The sequence below is a fragment of the Corylus avellana genome, chromosome ca2 (assembly GCF_901000735.1).
Source record: "Corylus avellana chromosome ca2, CavTom2PMs-1.0".
NCBI classification, from domain to species: domain Eukaryota; kingdom Viridiplantae; phylum Streptophyta; class Magnoliopsida; order Fagales; family Betulaceae; genus Corylus; species Corylus avellana.
In genome coordinates this window covers 40,636,940-40,656,161 of record NC_081542.1, presented here as the reverse complement: position 1 = coordinate 40,656,161, position 19,222 = coordinate 40,636,940, and the positions used below count along the sequence as shown (strand labels likewise).

The window sequence follows — 19,222 nt, the reverse complement described above, 5'->3', positions numbered from 1 at the left end:
AACTGAAAAAGTTTTGTCCTCAGTGTATGGGCAAAATACCTCTCATCAAGTGTGGAATTATCTAGCGAATCGTTTTGCTCCACACTCACTATCTCACATCTCTCATTTAAGACGTCAACTTCAAACCCTTCAACAAGGTTCTAAAAGTTGCTCGGATTACCTTCTTACAGCAAAGAATTTAGCTAATCAATTAGCTGTTGCTGGCAAGACTGTCGACGTTGAAGATTTAATTTCATATGTTATGGGTGGTCTTAATCCTTCATACCACTCATTCGTCACAACATTGAGCTTGGCCACAAGAAATTCTGCCATTTCATTTGATGACTTCCAGATGGAATTGCTGAACCATGAGCTTTTACTTGATGCTCACACTCAAAAGGTGCAACCCGTGACTGGTCAGATTGCCTTTTTTTTTTTCTCAAAAACAAAAATACTACAAGAAACCAAAGAGCCCACAACACCTACAGTCCCGTCAGCTAGCCCAGTCGAGCCTTGTTCGTGCTGCACTGGGTTTCTCTGCTGCTCCACCTCAGCGTGGTCTTCATGGTAAAAATTCTATACATGTTCCTACATTTGCTGCTCCTAACAAATCTCCTTGTCAGATTTGTGGAAAGTCCAATCACCAAGCCTTGGATTGCTATCACTGTATGAATTTCTCTTATCAAAGGAGTCGTCTGTCATCATAATTGGCTGCCATGGCAGCCCCTACACACCTTGTGCCAGACATAGAACAACCATGGTACCTGGATAGTGTTAGGGGTGAACACCAATTTCAGATGCTCAGCGGAATTAATCTACCCCTCTTTATGCAAATTAAATAGTAACACAATAACAAAATAATAATTAAGCAAACCCACAAGCAAGACACCAAGATTTTTACGTGGAAAACCCTCCAATGCGAAGGTAAAAACCACGGGACCTAGTCCAGTTAAATCTTCCACTATCAACAATAATGAGTTTACAATTTGTCTTCCCTAGAGAAATATCTAGAGGTTATCACCACATCAAGAATACATGCATTCTTGGATTAAACATAAATTCATCACCCTAAAGTGGATTTCAACAATAATAAAGAAAGATCTCACCAAGTAGGTATTAGCAACCAAGCAATTGGAGAAGAATTCCAACGATCGACACCAGTCAATACGTAGCACTCGTCGTCAGGAGCAACACTCTAAAATTACATCAAGATCGGACCACAAATGAAACTCCAATCTCTGACGGATGTGAATAGGCAAAACCCTTTTTCTTCTTTTTCTTTTTCTTCTCTACACCGCCGTACTCTTTCTTTTTCTCTATATGCGCCGCACTGCTTCTTTTTCTTCTCCTTTTATTCTTTTTGTCTCACGTGTTTCACTTAAACACACTCACTATGTGTTAGAAGTCTACTACAAACAAAACTCTTTGTTTTGTTATAGTCCTTGTGGTCCCCACATAAGAGGGACCACCCAACAGATAGTGGTGCTAACAATCACGTGACTCCTGGACTTGCCAATCTATCTCTCCAGCAACCGTATCAAGGCCAAGAGAGCGTGACAGTGGGCAATGGAGGAGGATTGTCTATTTCCAATACTGGTTCTTCCCTGATTATTACTCCTAAAACTCATTTGCTTATGCACAATATTTTACATTGTCCAAATGCTTCCTCTAATTTACTGTCCATTCCAAAATTTTGTTGTGATAACAATTGTTATTTCATTCTCATCTCTTCCTATTTTGTTATAAAGGACATGCAGACTCATCAAATTCTTCTGCAAGGGCCTAGTGAAGTAGGGTTATATCCCATCTACTTAAGGCAGTTTCATGCCAATAAAAATTCCCTTCAAGGTGGTTCTGCTCGGTCATTCACTGCAATGATTGGCATTACTGCTCCTCTTCGTGTGTGGCATTCTCGCCTTGGCCATCCATCATATTTAATAATCAAGAAGTTGCTTCAAAATTCTCTGTTGTCTGTCTCAGGTCCTATCCAATCTTCTAACATTTGTGAATCTTGTCAAGTAGCAAAGTGCAGAAAACTTCCTTTTTCCTATGTCTACTAGAGTCTCCACAACCCCACTTGAATTAATTCACTCTGATGTGTGGTCTTCTCCTGTTATGTCAATGGGTGGCTGTAGGTATTACGTAGTATTTATTGATGATTATTCTCGGTTCACTTGGATGTTTCCATTCCAAAATAAGTCTGATGTTTTCTTGTGTTTCATTAAATTCAAAAATCTAGTTGAAAATTTGCTATCTTGCAAAATAAAACAACTACAATCCGATAATGGAGGTGAATATATCTCCAACAATTTAAAGAATTTTCTTGAAACACATGGCATATTACATCGATTATCTTGCCCTCACACATCTGAGCAAAACAGTATTGCTGAACGAAAGCACCGGCATATCACAGAAACTGGCTTGGCTCTCTTAGCTCAATCCAAACTTTCTACCACTTACTGGGTTGATGCATTTTTAACGGCTGTTTATCTAATAAACAGAATGCCGACGCCAGTGCTTCAATTTCAATCTCCTTATTTTACTCTTTTTCAACATCAACCAGATTATTCTATCCTCAGATCATTTGGGTGTGCATGCTTTCCACTTCTTAGACCATACAATTCTCACAAGCTGGCTTTTCTAGTAAGAAATGTATTTTTTTGGGCTATAGCAACAATCATAAAGGTTATAGGTGTTTGGATCCCCATACAAACCGTGTTTATCTTTCCAGGCATGTGGCTTTTGACGAAACACTCTTTCTAGCTAGGGATATATCTGCTGCCACTCCCCAATCAGAAGAACCATGCACTGGGTCTGCATTTCCTTCCCTAGCAGGTAACAATCCTTCCTTACATTTTAATTTACCTTTATCTCTTGCATCTAATGAGACTTCTCATGATCACACGTTACCTCCTAGTCCTACACGTCACCCTGCTATTGTTTCCCCTACTGAAAGTCATGCAGACACTCCCAACTCATCTCCCACTACACCCACAGAAAGTCATGGTCCCACCTTACCTACACCTATAGAGAGTCAGGGTCCTACATTACCCACTGAAAGTGAATGTCCTAGTCCACTATTACCACCTGTCTCCACCTCCATTGAGCCACACAGTGCAACAAATGTCTTGTCTCCTTCTCCTACTTTAGAAGTTGAACCCGTGTCTTCCCCTGCCAGCCGTAATTGTGTTCCCCCACCGCCTCAGGTTGTCACTCGTTCCCAAACCAATTCTCTTAAGCCCAAACAATTTCCCAATTTCCAACTTTATTACTCCACCAAACACCCTCTCCAAGCCTTATCTACCATTGTGCTTCCACTTGAGCCACGGACATATAATTAGGCTGTGGGAAACCAGAATTGGGAATAGACGATGCAATCTGAGTTTGATGCTTTACTTGCAAATAAGACTTGGTCTTTATGCCCACGTCCTGTTCATAAACGGGTTGTTCGCAACAAATGGGTCTTCAAACTCAAACAAAAATCAGATGGAACCATTGACCGTTACAAAGCGCGGTTAGTAGCAAAGGGATTTGATCAAGAAACTGGTATTGATTTTACCGAGACTTTCAGTCCAGTTATCAAACCAGCAACCATTCGGTTAGTTCTTGCCTTGGCCGTTCATTATGATTGGTGTCTTCGCCAATTAGATGTTTCTAATGCTTTTCTCCATGGGCATTTGGAAGAAGAGGTTTTTATGGAACAACCTAAAGGTTTTGAAGACTCTACTCATCCGAAGTATGTGTGTAAATTACACAAATCACTTTATGGCTTAAAGCAAGCTCCACGAGCTTGGTTCCTTTGTCTTTCTCAAGCATTGTTAGAACTAGGATTTTCAGGTTCTAGTGTGGATACTTCTTTGTTTTATTTTCATCAACTGTCTATTTGTATTTTTGTTTTGGTGTATGTAGATGACATTATTGTCACCAATAACTCTCCTGCAGCAATTGATAGCCTTATTACAAATCTCAAACGTGAATTTGCTATGAAGGATTTAGGTCCTCTTTCCTTCTTTCTTGGAATTCAAGCATCACGTGACAAGCATGGACTTCATCTCCACCAAGGGAAATATATCACAGAGCTACTTCATAGAGTAAAAATGGCCGATGCCAAGCCTGCCTCTACACCTTGTGTAACAGGTAGCAAAATGTCTAGAAATGATGGCGAAAGTCTACCTGATCCTTCTGAGTACCGGCACATAGTTGGGGCTTTGCAATACTGCACATTGACTCGTCCCGACATATCTTACAGCGTAAATCAGCTATGTCAGTTTTTACATTCCCCTACGTCCACCCATCTCACTGCTGCCAAACGTGTTTTACGTTATCTCAAGGGAACATTGGACTATGGTTTGTATTACACAAAAGGTACTCTGCAACTTAATGGCTACTGTGATTCTGATTGGGCAAGGAGCCTGATGATAGAAAGTCCACAACTGGCTATGGTATTTATTTGGGACCTTGCTTAATTTCTTGGGCTGCCAAGAAACAACCTGTTGTTGCAAGATCAAGCACTGAAGCTGAATATCGATCTTTGGCACTCACTGTGACTGAAATGTATTGGTTAAGGATGCTATTCAAGGAACTTCATATTCCTCTTCTTTCGGCTCCTTGCTTATGGGTCGATAATATTGGTGCCTTAGCTCTCTCTTCTAATCCTGTGTATCATGCCAGGACTAAGCACATTGAAGTGGATTATCATTTTATTCGAGAGAAAATTTTCAATAAAGACATAGTTGCCCGCTACATCTCCACTCATGAACAGCCCTCTGACATTTTCCTAAAGGGCCTCTCATCTGCTCGTTTCAGCTCTTTGCGTGTCAAGCTTATGGTTCATCCCCTCCCCATAAGCTTGAGGGGGGATGTTAACCAAGGTATCTCTACCGTGAATCATGCAGCAACGGTAATGACATCCAAGGCACTAAATGGTGGAGTAGATGCCGTGAATCATGATGATAATCATGAAGAAACGGCAATGACAGCCAAGGAAATAAATTGTAGAAAAGGAAAGTTTGGCTAAACTTGTCAAAGAAATATCTCGCAGCATATAAAGAAGGAAAACAAGTAGAAAAGGAAGTTAGACAGCAAAGGAAACATGATTTTATTTTCTGTATTCGTTATTCTTTCTTCTGCATTTAATTAATGTACACCTGCTGTATATATTGGTGAATACATCTCTTTGTAATTATTCAAGAAATCTTCTTTGTAATACAAGATTTTTACACATGCAAGGTGTCAGTTTCTCCTAAATTTCCAAATAATGGTGGCTCTAGATCTTCATTCTTGCTTCCATTGGTGAAACCTTGTTCTGGAGCACATTTGAACTAAACAAGGAACGCATTATCCTTATGAAGATTGAAGGAATACATGTTTCTAAGAATATTGATCGAATTGTTAAGCCATCCATGGATGACTTCAAAAGGTGAATTATGCCATTCAACGTGTAACCAAGTGATACTCACTGATATGCCTCTTCTCCCAACAATCAACATCCTCTTAACCCATCCATGGATGAGTACTTTATAATTAAGGTCAGTTTCTCCTAAATTTTGTTAAACAAGAAGGCTTTCACTCGATACAATACATTGATATCTCTAGGGATTATATATATACGCAGCATATAGATACGTTGATTTACAAGGAGGGTATAAATTGTCATTTATACAAGAATCAATTATATGCAATCTTTTCCTTTGAGTAGCAGTAGACTATTGGTCTGGTCTCCACGATTTCTTTATAAGTTGATGTGGTCTTTACGTTTTCCATTGCTAGCGACTATTGCCATTGTTGAATGGTGTTGCCTTGTGTGAATGGACAGAATTCAAATGCATGCTTTGTAAGGAAAGAATTCCACTAATTCGTAATTCACCAAATCACGTTTGGTTGACTTCTTGGTCTACATGTTTTATGTAAATTTAACCGTTTTAGAAAAACTGTTTCTTTGAAAATATTTTTCTTTTGACTTGTACAGAAAAAGAGACAGCGCGAAAAACAACCAGCAACTTCTTGCAACCTCTGGCTGTGGTCTGACAGCTTCTAACGATGGTCTACCGGACTCTAGCGATTTGAGAAGAGAATCTCAAACTTGAAAAATATTTTACAGTTTTAATAAAAGGCCAGGTTTCGTTTATTTTTCTCTTAGTTTTCATAGTTTTCATTATGAAATACTTAAATGTTGAATTTTCTTTTATCTTGCGTCAATTCCTTGATTTAATTTTTTGTTTAGGGAATAGTTGTTAATATTGTATTGTTTGGTTTTGCAAATTGCAATTCACCATACCTAGTACGGTGCATCAGGTCGAGCTGTGGGTAACTGGCAGATGAGGGTGATTAAGTATTGATGGTAAGTTTTTTTTTTTTTTTTTTTTTTTGCCTTGCTGACGTGGCGGTTGAAGGTGAAGTGGAATTCACGTGGCAATAATAAATAACATGTCACCTTCAATATGGCATTATGGTGGGATTGGTCATTTTATTATTTTTGCTGATGTGGTGAATTGACAGACTGAAGTTGGGATCAACTAATTACTGTCATTTTTAGGAAACTTGTTATTGCCATTATCAAATTTTAATGGTTGATTTATTGAATTAATAAGAAAATATGGGTCAAATATAAGGAACTTATTAACTCCTAACATTTATCTTTATGAAGTTTTGGACCACTTTTTATTTATTTAACTCCTATCGTTGTAATTGGATGAACCAAATTTATTTATTTATTTTTTATTTTATTTTATAAAAAAAAAGGACTAAAGATTTAGAGAGTTTTTATTATATAAAAGAAAAAAATTATTTTTTAATTCTTAAAAAAGTTTTGTGTTTGAATTATTCTTATTAATATTTTTGTTATGGGGACAAACTTATGCAAGACTTCTGTTAGGGTTTGTTCTCTAGCGGTCAAAAAGAGGAGTGAGAAATGAGATGTCATACCTCCCTCCCTTCTACTCCATTCTTCCTTTCTCTCCTCCCCTTCTCACCTCTTTGGAGGTCTTTCTTTCCGCTTCTTTTGAGGCACTATTTTGCTTCATGGAAAGCATTACCCGTCTTGAAGTCCTATCCCACATATTAAATCCCTCACCATAGTTAACACCGATTTTTTACTATCTCTATTGTGTCTCTCACTACATCTGTCAAGGTCCTCAGCACAAAATCTTTCGAAAATAGATTTACTTTCCTACACTTAACCCAGCATGACAAGCGCTTGTCATGCTTGAAATTTCGAAGATAGATTTACTTTCCTCTAGCGCTACTCCATTGGTTAGTTGCTTGTGTTTTAGGTTAAACCGTGCACATAAGTACATGATTGACCGATGAGGAGAAGTTTTCAGGCATATAAAAGAATTGTCACTTTGGTAGAAGAAGTAAAGGAAATTGCGTTTGAAAATGCACTTATAGCAGAGACGAAAAAGCTTAAAAATTAATGATGGGGCAGCATCTAGAGTCACCTATTGTGTGTGTCAGAGATACTGTTTGGGTTGTAGAGATTTCAAATTGTATCTTTGACATTGTACTGATCAAGCATTTTGCCGCATTTCATGAAGAGATATTAAAAAAAAAAAAAAAATTGGTTTGGGATAAGGAAAGAAAAAACAGAAAACAAAAATATTAAGACTTAATGCTGCAGCTTCCAATGAATCGTCGAACAGTAAGTCCAATTCAGTCTAGGCCCGATGAGTGACTTTTGGTCGGCTTCATATAGGAAAGATGGATTGAAAAAGATCCAGACTCGTGGAAATTACACAAAAGTGGAAAAAGAAAAAACCGAGAAGAAGGGTACGTAGACTCCGAATATGAACAGATAAACAGTTAGAATAATGAACATATGCTAGAAAACCGAGAAGAAGGCTGCTTAAATCTTGATTTCTATGCATTACTCTAAACCATTAGAAAATCAATGAAAGCCTTTACCCATCTTTTTTTCTACTCTTTCTTGTTCTCCTCCCTCTTAAGAACCTCCCCAGCACAAGACACTGTTACTCCAAGTCAATCTCTCAGAGACGGTGGCACTCTAGTTTCAACTGGCGGATCATTTCAATTGGGATTCTTCAGCCCAGGTCATTCCAATACACGATATCTGGGAATATGATACACAATATCTTCAGAGACAGTTGCATGGGTAGCCAACAGAGACGCTCCGCTTAACGATCACTCGGGAGTTTTAAATGTCACTGATGATGGAGTTCTTGTGATTCTTAATAGCACCAACGGTATTGTTTGGTCATCTAATACATCAAGAACCGCAGAAAATCCAGTTGCACAGCTCTTGGACAACGGGAATCTTGTTGTGAAAGAAAGAAATGATGATGATCCAGAGAAGTTTTTGTGGCAGAGTTTTGATTATCCTTGTGATACACTCCTGCCGGAAATGAAGCTTGGATGGAACTTAGTAACTGGTCTAGATAGGTTTTTATCATCTTCGAAGAGCCCGGAAGATCCTTCTGCAGGTGAGTATTCTATACGCATAGATCCTCGTGGTTATCCACAGTGGGTTAATATGGAAGGAGATAAAATAAAGGCTAGAGCGGGGTCATGGAATGGCCTTCGTTTTACGGGTCAAGGGTTAAGACCGAATCTGGCATATGAGTATGGATTCGTGTTGAATGAGAAGGAGGTCTATTACGAGTACAAACTCCTAAACACTTCTGTTTTCTCAAGATATGTGCTAAACCCATCAGGGGTTGCGCAACGATTCATATGGATGGATCGGACACAGAGTTGGGAGCCTTTCTTTACATGCCAGGCAGATCAGTGCCAAAATTATGGCTTATGCGGTGCTTATGCTACCTGCAATGTCAATATCTCTCCTCTATGTGCTTGCTTGGATGGATGCTTACCCAAGTCTCCAAAATATTCAGATTCAGTAGATTGGTCAGATGGGTGTGTTCGAAGGACACCTTTGGAATGCAATGACGGAGATGGATTCCTGAAGCACACGGGGGTGAAATTGGCCGACACATCTTCTTCCTGGTACAACAAGAGCATGACCCTTAGGGAATGCGAAGGGATGTGTTTGAAAAACTGCTCCTGCACAGCATATGCTAGTTTAGATGTCAGGGGAGGAGGAAGCGGCTGCTTGCTTTGGTTTGGTAGCCTTGTTGACATAACAAAATTCGATGTGGGTGGGCAAGACCTCTATATAAGGATGGCCACTACTGAACTGGGTACCATTTCACTTTTATTTTTCTCTTTGGATTTTGCTGATTTTTTCACGCCCATGCATCTCATCTGCACCCATTTCCCCTTCTAGAGTATGGGCAAGAGGAGTTATTCTCAGTGTCACCTGACTCTGTTTTGATCCTGCAGAACATCTTGAGAAAAAGAGGCGCTCCAGTGAGAAGAGACAAGTAGTAATTACTGTTGCCTCAGCATTGTTAGTCATCGGAATGACAATAGCTGCACTGGTCTCATACATATGGAAGAAGAAACTAAGAAACCAAGGTAGATTTCTCAACATTTAACTATGTTAATAATTGATTTGGGTAGATTTATATCTAAGAAATTTAAATAACTAGGTCTTTCACAGAGAACAGATTGGGGGGGGGTAAGTAATTTGCTTCATAAAAGAACTATTCAAGATTTTTGCATGCTCATGCATCTCTTGTTATTTCAGGAATGGAAAAAACACATCAGAGGAAGGATTGTGACAATGATGGCGGGAAGGAAGATACAGAGCTACTGATATTTGATCTAGCAACCATAGCTAATGCAATAGATAATTTTTCAAACAACAAGAAACTGGGAGAAGGTGGCTTTGGACCTATGTACAAGGTAAATGTTAATATAACTAGTTGAGTTGTATTTTATTATTTTTCAAAATATACCGACTATTTGAGTTTCAGGGTACACTACCAGAAGGGAGAGATATAGCTGTGAAGAGGCTTTCAAAGAATTCTGGGCAAGGCCTGAATGAGTTCAAAAATGAAGTTATTTTGATTGCCAAACTTCAACACCACAATCTTGTGAAGCTTCTTGGTTGTTGCATTCAAGAAAATGAAAACATGTTAATCTATGAATACAGGCCGAACAAAAGCTTGGACTCCTTTATTTTTGGTTTGAACCTTGACCTTGACTAGATTCAGAGCATTCATGTTTAGTCTTATCCTATTTTGTAAATGAAATTGTTTGCTGAGAATTTAACTAGGTATGTACTAACATGATTGTAAAATTGGGCAGATCAAGCAAAGAGGAAACTACTAGATTGGAGTAAGCGCATCAACATTATTCGTGGTGTTACTAAAGGGCTTCTCTATCTTCATGAAGACTCTAGGCTGAGAATTATTTATAGAGATCTTAAAGCTAGCAATATCCTTCTAGATAAGAAAATGAATCCAAAAATTTCGGACTTTGGCCTAGCTAAATCATTTGGGGGAGATCAAATTGATTATGAAACCAATAGGATTATTGGAACATAGTAAGTATCCTTCAACTTCTTTTATAGGTTAAGTTTAGCTGTTTTTAACTTCTTTTTGTTTGCAATGATATTTGGCGCGCGCGCAGTGGATATATGTCTCCTGAGTATGTGGTGCATGGGCAATACTCGATAAAATCGGATGTATTTAGCTTTGGAGTTCTAGTATTAGAGATAGTGAGTGGAAAGAAGAACAGGGGATTTTGTCACCCAGACCACCACCTTAATCTTCTTGGACATGTAAGTTTAAAGAGTGACAATTCCTACTAATTTACTTTTTTTTTTTTTTTTTTGGGAAACTTCTTATTAAGAATGCAGTTCCGGACACTACATAGGGTCTTATGATGCCCATATTACTTTGATGTTCTTTTAATAGTCATGGGCCAGTTTGAAGGCATGCAGTCTGACCCACAAAAATTTGGCTTTCATTTCTTTTAGGCATGGAAACTATGGATTGAAGAGAGGCCAATGGAGCTGATCGATGAATTGGCAGGTGACTTGTGCTCTCTATCTAATGTATTACGACACATTCATGTGGGTTTGTTATGTGTGCAAAAAAAACCAACGGATAGACCAAACATGTCGTCTGTGGTTCAAATGTTGAGCAGTGAGAGTTTGCTGCCTAAGCCAAGGCAGCTAGGGTTCTTTACAGATTCATTTGAAGCAGATCCTTCATCTGTCAAGCATACAACTTGTTCAGGAAACAAATTCACCATTTCATTATTGGAAGCACGGTAAATATCATGAAATTGAGAGCAAAAATGGAGATTTCATTTTTATTCTTTTAATGAATTATGTAATAATGGTTTCAGCTTATTTAGCTGAACATAAAGATAATGGGCCTCTGGCAATGTAATGTTTTTTTTTTTTTTTTTGTTCTCTTTCCTTCTTTTTCTTGTTGGATGCATTTTGTTGTTGCTGCTAGCTCTTTATTTGGTTGCTAAGAAAGTTGCAGTTCCGCAGATGAAAACTATGTTTGGTTGCTTAGAAAATTTGGGACAAGGGAATGAAAACTGTAGATTAGTTTTCTGTCTTAAGGGATAATTACCTGGCAGGCTGGCAAGAAGTAGTTGTGTCTAGATAAAGTGTTGCTGGAGCAGATATCACAATAAACAACACCCATTACGGTGATGTGGGAGACTGGATTTGTTGGTTGAGCTATGACAGAGAGTGAATGAGTGTAGAGAATTGCAAGACAAAGGAAAATTATAGAATCAATGGGAGCTAAATTTGGGAAGTGGGAAGAAGCTTCAACAAAAGCATCAATAGTGTTAGGTGGTACTCCATGAAGGGCATCCGAAGCATTATTCATATAATGAGCCCGTGAGTAGTTGGTATTACGACCAACTGTAATGAGAGAGTCAAAATGCTTAATCTATTCACTACAAACAAAGACATGTGAAGAGCCTTTTTGGCAGATTGCTCAATGCTGGAGGGATGAGAGATTATTGCTCTGGAGCAGATTGACAACTTGTAGGGTTCGATTAGGAGGTTCTGTGATTTCTCACGTAGGAGAACATAAAGTTGAAGGACTGAAGGACTGAAGGACCATGCTGCAGTAGAAGATTGGAAGTTCTTTTCTTTTTATATATATCTATGCAGGGAGGCTTGCCTGCTCTCTGACTCATTTTTGTTCCTTCACTTTCTGTTTATGAAAACCCAGATGAAATTGCAAAGTTGATTGAGTCGATATGATATCCAGAACGATTACGATTGCAGATGTTTTTGGACATGAAGCATTGCACTGCATCTCACTTCCTTGATTCTGTGATTTATTCTTGATTTTCTTTGGTAAGTAAAACAGAGTTTTATGTGACAAACCAATACATGCCCTTTTTAGAATTGTTCAAAGCTTCATTTCTGTTTGAGGCTTTTCAAGTTGGCTTCGTTTTTTGGAAAGTCTTTGACATGGTTTGATCCTGTAAACTTGGTTTGCCTTCTACTATTAATAAAGAAGCTATACAGAGTTGTATAAGGCTAATGTGGATAGTTTGAGGAATTTTATTTTGTGTGCTTTACAGGATTTGTTAGATCAAAACGTATCACATTTTGCGAAATAAGAATTTCCAAATAAAACACCTGGTATGTTAGGATACAGAGGGGGTTGGAAGTTAATAACATATGGTTTTCTAGTACTATCAACAGGAATTGGTGATGTCATTGTGGTTCTAGCATTTGTTTTTTACATGGTTATGGATGGTTTCTTTTGACTTGGTTATGGGTGGTTATGTTTATATTCATGCCTCTTGAGTTTGAGTTGGACTTGGGTTGTTGTTTATCTTCATTGGTAGCTTCAACATCCTCCTGCAAGTTCAACGAGGAGTAATGCACGTTTAACTTGGAATGTAGTAGTTGAAATCTTGTAAAGACAATAGGCTTGGTTAGCAAATTCTCTAATTGATCAGAACTAGGAATAAAACAAACTTTAAGAGATTTATTTGTAACCTTATCACGTACAAAGTGAAAATCAATTCTCACATTATTTGTTCTTGCGTAGTTATCATAACTGTTATTGCCCGCCCATATCCCTGCAAATTACGTTTCAGTCTAAGAATGAAATTGATAACAAAAATAGTAAACATAGTTATCATAACAGATTTGTGTCTGTAAAATTCAGTCAGTATAACTATTACTACTTACACATAGTTCAGCAGGTTCATGCCAGTAAGGTTGGGCATGGGGCCAGTCAGGCTGTTGTTGGACAAGGCCCTGCAAACAGATAACAATACGCCTATCTTAATAAGTGAAAAAACTCCTCAGCTACAAGTTTAAAGCCTTAATTGGTATGTTTATCTTGTCTGCTTACAGCTCATGAAGATTTGCAAGATTACTGATGCTGGAAGGCACAGACTCACTTAATGAATTTCTATCCAAGCGTCTGTTATCAAAAAGCCTGCCCAAAAAAAGAACCAGGTAGAAAATTAATGTATATAACTGACAGTGTTCGTATAACTATTTAGATATTGAAACAAAAAGTCCCATTCTTCAATTTCCATACTGAAGACATTTACTCTGGTTTTTGTCAGCAACTTAAGCTATAATTACAAGTTCTTGAAAATGGACAGTTTAATCGAGCTTACACATGTATGGCATTCATATTTGAGCTGAAAAGTTGAGGCAGAATTGTGCCCGACAGCTGGTTCTTTCCAAGATGACTGTTTACATAATGAAGGAAGCTTAGATGGTTCTTATTTACAGAAAACAAAATGGTGGTGGAAAAAAGAATTAATCAGCTTGAAATCATGACGAAAGTTGGACAGCCAAGAAACAACCTATTATGTCTCCTTCCAGTACGGAGTCTGAATACAAGGCCTTAGCCAATGCCACTGCAGAGTTGATTTGGATTCAATCATTGCTCAAAGAACTTGGGGTCTTTCTCTCGGCAGCACCCATTCTTTATTGTGACGTTATTGGTGCCACCTATTTAACTTCAAATACTGCCTATCATGCCTGCACAAAACACATTGAAATTGATTGTCATTTTGTATGGGATCGGGTAGCTAAAAAGACTTCTTGTTAAATCTCTCTCTAGCAAAGATAAATTGGCCGACATTCTTACTAAGCCTCTGGTCTATGCTCGTTTTGCTCACCTTTGTACCAATCTTAACGTTTGTTCTCAACTGTTAGGATTGAGGGGGAGTATTGAATTGAATTCTTTAGCTACACGAAAGGTCAAAGCTCCAGCTCAAGTTACACCACCATACCGGGTCAGGTCTACAGACACCATACCAACTCAAATCACCATACCTCCTCTTCTCTAAATTTCTTGTTTTTTTGGTTCTTGTAAGAAACTGCTTTTATTGTTTGTACTTTTATGATAAATAGAACAGAGGACCAAGTCCTCATGCGGCAATTACAAACATCAGTGTCTCTATTTTAAGGAAAAGACTTGTTTCAATTTTTACATGTTGGGCTTTCAAGTCATCACATAACTTACAAAAAGGAAAAAGACAAAGTAATCACATGAGCCCCGTTTGCAAGTAACGTGATAGGACTTCCATGCAGTAGAAAATCAACGGAGGCATTTATTGACACTCAGGGGATCCAGATCGAACTTGTTGAAAAGGAAAATAGATTGAAGGGGAGTGTCCCGAAGAAGACACTCCTTAATTAATGTGCTCTGCTTAAGTCTTGACTTGTATGGATATACTACACATACATATATTACTTTCTCCAAGGAAGAAAAGATAAACCATTAGAAAATCAATGGACGCCATTACCCATCTTTTCGTCTACTCTTTCTTCTTCTCTCTGTTTAGAATCTCCATTACACAAGACTCTATTACTCCATCTCAGTCAATCAGAGACGATGGCACTACTTTAGTTTCAGCTGGCGGATCATTCCAGTTGGGATTCTTCTGCCCAGGTAACTCCAATGGTCGGTATGTGGGAATTTGGTACACAGTGTCTTCGGAGACAGTTGTGTGGGTAGCCAACAGAGAAGCTCCGCTTAGCGATCACTCGGGAGTTTTAAAGGTCACTGATGATGGAATTCTTGTGCTTCTTAATAGCACGAGTGCTGTTGTTTGGTCATCTAATACATCAAGAACCGTAGAAAATCCAGTTGCGCAGCTCTTGCACACCGGAAATCTCGTTGTGAAAGATAGAAACGATGGCGACCCAGAGAAATTTTTGTGGCAGAGTTTTGACTATCCTTGTGACACGCTCCTACCAGAAATGAAGCTTGGATGGAACTTTGTAACTGGTCTAGAGAGGTTTTTATCATCTTGGAAGAGCACGGATGATCCTACTCAAGGTGAGTTTTCAATACGGCTAGATCCTCGTGGGCTTCCGCAAATGTTTGAAATGGAGGGAGATTCAATAAAGGCTAGAGCAGGGTCATGGAATGGCCTTTCTTTTACGGGATATCCTCAATTAAGACCGAATACAATATTTGAGTATGAATTTGTGTTGAATGAGAAGGAGGTCTATTACGAGTTCAAACTCCTTAACACTTCTGTTTTCTCAAGATATGTGGTAATCCCATCAGGCGTTGGGCAGCGATTCACATGGATGGATCGGACACATACTTGGGGACTCTTCTCTACATCCCAGGCAGATCAATGCGAAAATTATGGCTTATGCGGTGCATATGCTACCTGCAACTTGAATAGGTCTCCAGTATGTTCATGCTTGGAAGGATTCTTACCCAAGTCTCCAAAATATTGGGATTCGATAGATTGGTCTGATGGGTGTGTTCGAACTACTCCTTTGGAATGCAATGACGGAGATGGATTCCTAAAGCGCACGGGGGTGAAATTGCCGGACACGTCTTCTTCCTGGTATAACAAGAGCATGAGCCTCAAGGAATGCGAAGGAATGTGTTTGAAGAATTGCAACTGCACAGCATATGCAAGTTTAGATGTCAGGGGAGGAGGAAGTGGCTGCGTGCTTTGGTTTGGTAGCCTAATTGATATAAGAGAATTCTCTGAGGGTGGGCAAGACCTCTATTTAAGGATGGCCATTTCAGAATTGGGTACGATTTCACTTCTATTCTCTTTGGATTTTGCTGATTTTTTTTTTTTTTTTCCTTATATTTTAAATAGGGGTAACTTCACTCAAGACTCATGAACTTCCATTTGATTTGACAAAACCTCCTAAACTTCAAAATCTCTCAATTTAGTCTCATAAACTTTTAATTGCTCTCAATTTGAATTCTTCAATCAAATTTAGCCGTTAGAAATACCAAAAAATACAAAAATATCCCTGATTTTCATTTTTTTTTTTAAATAATAATAATAAAAAATAAAAATAAAAATAAAAAAACCGTTTTGGAATTAAGGGTAAAGTTGGAATTTTATAAAAAAAGTCAGGGGTATAAACGTCATTTAACGTTTGAAATTTGACGGAGCGGTCTAAATTGATTGCAATTGAAAGTTCAAGGGACTAAATTGAGAGATTTTGAAGTTTTGGGGGAAGGGGAATTTATCAAATCGGGTAGAAATTCATGAGTCTTCAGTGAAGTTACCCCTTTTAAATAAGACATGGAAAACTATGTCGTCGGCTTTCTAACGGCGAAAGTACAATTTTTACATGTTTGTTCATTTTATGAGGTAGAAATGACGATATACTACTAATTAAATGATAAAGTTTATAATTTTTTCCATGTTAAGTTTTTGGATAAATAATAATTTAAGGTGGTATCAAAGCACAGCTCATGAATTGAAATCCTGATTATAGAGTTTATAAAACTTGCTTAATAAGGTGATCATACAACAACTAGACAAATTGTAATGCTTGGAAAACTAGAAAGTGGGAGTGTTGAGATCAACTGCTTCATCCACTTTATTCGCACCCATTTCCCGTCTAGATACCTGACTCTGTTTTGGTCTTTCAGAACATCTTGAGAAAAAAAGGCGCTCCGGTGAGAAGAAAGTACTAGGAATTATAGTCAGCTCAGCATTACTATTTGTGGGAGTGACAATAGTTGCACTAGTCTCATGGAAGAAGAAACTCAAAACCCAAGGTAGAAACTCAAAACCCAAATATGCCTTTCAAGAAGAACATATTTGGGGGTAAGTATTTCACTTTGGATAAAAGAACTATCAAAGATTTTTTTTTCATGCCCATACATCTCTTGTTATTTTAGGAACAAGAAAAATAAGTCATGGGAAGGAAGATATGGAGTTACCGATGTTTGATTTGGCAGCCATCACTAATGCAACAGATAATTTTTCAAACAACAAGAAGCTGGGAGAAGGTGGCTTTGGACCTGTGTACAAGGTAAATAACAACGTAAATCGAAGAGCTATATTTTTCATTTTCCGGGCGACGTCGTGTGTTACTATTGAAACATACGCTATATAACAACATATGTGCATTACTATTAAAATGACGTTGCCCAGTAGGGTGACCTTGTTTCTACAGTGGTTGGCATCACTGGGGTGAAGTCGTTCCACTATTGAAACGACACCTCTCAAAATGAGGTATCGTTTGCAAAGTAACGACACCATCTATGGCGTCGTTGCACTGTTCAAATGATACCTCTTTTTGAAAGGTGTCTTTGCACAGTGAAGGCACACCTGTTAGTGGTGTTTTGTTAAAATGACACCTTTCAAAAGGAGGTGTCGTTTACATAGTAATGACACCATCTATGGCGTCATTGCACTATTAAAACGATATCTCTTTTTGAGAGTTGTCATTTGCATATTGAAGAGACGCCTGTTAGTGTTGTTTTGTTAAAACGACACTAAGCCAGGCGTCACCATCCTTAGTGTTTTTTGTAGTGTCCAAGTTATACACACTCTTTCATTTTCAGGGTAAATTGCCAGATGGAAGAGATATAGCTGTGAAGAGGCTTTCAAAGAATTCTAAACAAGGATTGAACGAGTTGAAAAATGAAGTTATTTTGATTGCAAAACTTCAACATCGTAATCTTGTGAAGCTTCTTGGTTGTTGCATTCAAGAGAATGAGAACATGTTAATCTATGAATATATGCCCAACAAAAGCTTGGACTTCTTTATTTTTGGTTTGAACCTTGACCTTGACTTGATTTAGAGCATTCATGTTTAGACTTATCCTCTTTAATTAATGAAATTGATTGTACTAACATGAGTGTGAAATTGCACAGATCAAGCAAAGAGTAAATTACTAGATTGGCATAAGCGCATTAATATTATTCGTGGTGTTGCTAAAGGGCTCCTCTATCTTCATGAAGACTCTAAATTGCGAATTATCCATAGAGATCTCAAAGCTAGCAATATCCTTCTTGATAATAACATGAATCCAAAAATTTCGGACTTTGGCCTTGCTAAATCATTCGGGGGAGATCAAATTGATTCCGAGACCAATAGGATTATTGGAACATAGTAAGTATGCTTAAACTTCTTTTATAGATTAAGTTCAGCTGTTTTTAACTTCTTTTCTTTACAATGATATTTGGCAGTGGTTATATGTCTCCCGAGTATGCAATGCATGGACAATACTCAATAAAATCTGATGTATTTAGCTTTGGAGTTTTAGTATTAGAAATATTGAGTGGAAAGAAGAACAAGGGATTTTGTCACCCAGACCACCACCTTAATCTTCTTGGACATGTAAGCTCAAAGAGTGACATATCCTACTAATTTACTTTTTTTTTTTCTTCGAGTTTCACTAACAATGCAATTCCTGACAGTATAGCGGGTCTTATGATGCCCCTATTATTATAATGCTTTTTTAATATTCATCAGCCAATTTGAAGGCATGCAGTCCGACCCATTAAATTTTGGCTTTCATTTCTTTCAGGCGTGGAAACTATGGATGGAAGACAAGCCAATGGAATTGATCGATGAATTGGTAGGTAACTTGTGCACTCTATTGAGTGTATTACGACACATTCATGTGGGTTTGTTATGTGTGCAACAAAGACCGGAAGATAGACCAAACATGTCATCTGTTGTTCAAATGTTGAGCAGTGAGAGTTTATTGCCTAAGCCAAAACAGCCAGGTTTCTTTTCCATAGATTCACCTAAAGCAGATTCTTCATCTAGAAAGCATATAACATGTTCAGCTAATGAAATCACCAGTTCAGTGTTTGAAGCACGATAAAGTACATCACTTGAGAGCAATAGCAAAGAGTTGTTTTTATAGGAATTTATGTAATCTTTATTTCAACATATTTAGCTAAACAAAAAGGTTTGGAAGCTGCTACTCTTTTGGACAGAAGGGTTAAAAAGATGAAGAGCTTTGGCTAAGTGCAAGACCGATTCTACCATATTCATGTTGTTTTATTCATATAGTAGATTAATCTTTACACATAGGACTATATCATGTGTTTCAGAGTGTTTGTTCTTCTATGAATAATTTTAGAATCAATTTCTTTCACGATGCATACTATAAATTTCAATCTAATTTTTCAC

At 37.9% G+C, this 19,222-nt stretch overlaps 1 pseudogene; it reads left to right on the top strand.

Annotated features, from left to right (window-relative positions):
- The first annotated feature begins 7,867 nt into the window (after nt 1-7,867).
- Nucleotides 7,868-18,911, top strand: LOC132172808 (uncharacterized; annotated as a pseudogene).
- Nucleotides 18,912-19,222: the final 311 nt, after the last annotated feature.